Source organism: Dreissena polymorpha, chromosome 5 (assembly GCF_020536995.1).
Source record: "Dreissena polymorpha isolate Duluth1 chromosome 5, UMN_Dpol_1.0, whole genome shotgun sequence".
NCBI classification, from domain to species: Eukaryota; Metazoa; Mollusca; class Bivalvia; order Myida; family Dreissenidae; genus Dreissena; species Dreissena polymorpha.
The window spans coordinates 126009888-126012770 of NC_068359.1; positions in this window are offsets into that span (position 1 = coordinate 126009888).

Genomic DNA, 2883 nt, shown 5'->3' on the forward strand with positions numbered 1-2883 from the left:
GACATCGTATGCCAGTATGTATGACTGTTTAGTTACATTTTCAGTTTCATAAAGTGAAGGTAGTGGAGGAACAGTGACATTAGGGAGGACAGTGACAGTATTTTAATTTATTTTTATGACCCAAATACAAGGTTAAGGGAGTATATATAGGGAATCTATTATCACTATGCATGTCTGCCCATCTGTCAGTTAGACTGTGTGATTGTACATACAGATATGTCAAGAAAAGTTTTACACAGCTTTTACTCAGCGTACAAAAATTCAAACTCAAGTCTTTTTCAACTCTAAAAACTTCTAATTAATGCCCAATGGTTTGAAACTGAACTCATTTTTAGCTCATCTATTTTTTGGAAAAAAAAAGAACTATTGTCATCACCTTGGCGTCAGAGGTCGGCGTCCGGTTAAGTTTTGCCGTTTAGGATACTCATAAAGTATCAATGCTATTGCATTCAAACTTGGTACACTTACTTACTATCATGAGGGGACTGGGCAGGCAAAGTAAGATAATTCTGGCTTGCATTTTGACAGAATTATGTGCCCTTTTTATACTAAGAAAATTGAAAATTTTGGTTAAGTTTTGTGTTTAGGTCCACTATAGTAGTGGGGGACATATTGTTTTTGCCCTGTCTGTTGGTTTGTTGGTTTGCGCCACCTTTAACATTTGCAATAACTTTTGCAATATTGAAGATAGCAACTTGATTTTTGGCATGCATATGTATCTCATGGAGCTGCACATTTTGAGTGGTGAAGTCACGGTCAAGGTCATCCTTCAAGGTCAAATATATGGGTCAAAATCGCTCATTTAATGTACACTTTTGCAATATTTCAATATTCAAGATAGCAACTTGATATTTGGCATGCATGTGTATATCTCATGGTGCTGCACATTTGAGTGGTGAAAGGTCAAGGTCATCCTTCAAGGTCAGAGGTCAAATATATGGTGGCCAAAATCGCTCATTTGATGAGTTACTTATGCAATATTGAAGATAGCAACTTGATATTTGGCATGCATGTGTATCTCATGGTGCTGCACATTTTGAGTGGTGAAAGGTCAAGGTCATCCTTCAAGGTCAAATATATTGGTCAATATTGCTCATGTAATGTCACTTCTGCAATATTGAAGCTAGCAATTTTATATTTGACTTGCATGTGTATCTTATGGAGCTGCACATTTTGAGTGGTGAAGGGTCAAGGTCAAGTTCATCCTTCAAGATCAAACGTCATATACGGGGACATAGTGTTTCACAAACACATCTTGTTTCCTTAAGTATCAAAGCCATTGCTTTCATACTTGCAACACTTACTAACTATCGTAAGGAGACTGTGCAGGAAAAGTTATGTAACTATGACTGGCATTTTGACGGAATTATGTGCCCTTTTTATACTTAGAAAATTGAAAATTTGGTTAAGTTTTGTGTTTAGGTCCACTTTTTTCCAAAGGTATCAAAGCCATTGCTTTCATACTTGCAACACTTACTAACTATCGTAAGGGACTGTGCAGGAAAAGTTATGTAACTATGACTGGCATTTTGACGGAATTATGTGCCCTTTTTATACTTAGAAAATTGAAAATTTTGTTAAGTTTTGTGTTTAGGTCCACTTATTTCCTAAATTATCAAAGCCATTGATTTCATACTTGCAGCACTTACTAATTATCGTAAGGGGACTGTGCAGGCAAAGTTATGTAACTCTGACTGGCATTTTTACGGAATTATGGGCCCTTTTTACTTGAAAAGTTGGTTAAGTTTTGTGTTTTGGTCCACTTTACCCCTAAAGTATCATAGATATTGCTTTCATACTTGGAACACTCTCAAACTATCATAAGGGGACAGTCAAGGACAAGTTGCATAACTCTGGTTGTCATTTTTAGGAATTATGGCCCTTTTTTGACTTAGTAACTTTGAATATATGGTAACATTTTGTGTTTAGATTCACTTTACTTCTAAAGTATCAAGGCTATTGCTATTAACTTTAAATACTTTCATGCTATCATGAGGTTACTGTACCTGGCAAGTTGAATTTTACCTTGACCTTTGAATGACCTTGACTCTCAAGGTCAAATTATTAAATTTTGCTAAAAATGCCATAACTTCTTATTTATGATTAGATTCGATTGATACTTTGACAAAACTTCTCTTACCTGACATACCACAATTGACTCCATCCAAGCCATCCCCCCCCCCCCCCCCCCTCCCTCCCCCCCAATCCCCCCCTATTTTTTTTCCACTATACTATAGCTCCATGAGATACACATGCATGCTAAATATCAAGTTGCTATCTTCAATATTGCAAAAGTATTATAAAATGAGCGATTTTGGCCACATATATTTGACCTTTCACCACTCAAAATGTGCAGCTTCATGAGATACACATGCATGCCAAATATCAAGTGCTATCTTCAATATAGCAAAAGTTATTGCAAATGTTAAAGTTGGCGCAAACCAACCAACCAACCAACAGGCCAACAGACAGGGCAAAAACATATGTACTATAGTGGGGGACAAAAAATCAAAGGGTTATCATGAAGCTGCACATTTGAGTGGTGGAAGGTCAAGGTCATCCTTCAAGGTCAAAATTATTTTAAATTTAAAGCGGCGTTTATGAAGCTGGTTATTTCGAGTGGTGGAAGGTCAAGGTCATCCTTCAAGGTCAAGGTCATCCTTCAAGGTCAAAGGTAAAAAAAATCACAGCGGGGGTCATAAAGCTGACACGTGGTGGTTGGAAGTTCAGGTCATCTTCAAGGTCAAGGTCATCCTTCAAGGTCAAAGGTCAAAAAAATAATATTTCAAGCGGCGTATCATGAAGCTGCACATTTTGAGTGGTGGAAATTCAAGGTCATCCTTCAGGTCAAGGTCATCCTTCAAGGTCAAATGTCAAAAAATT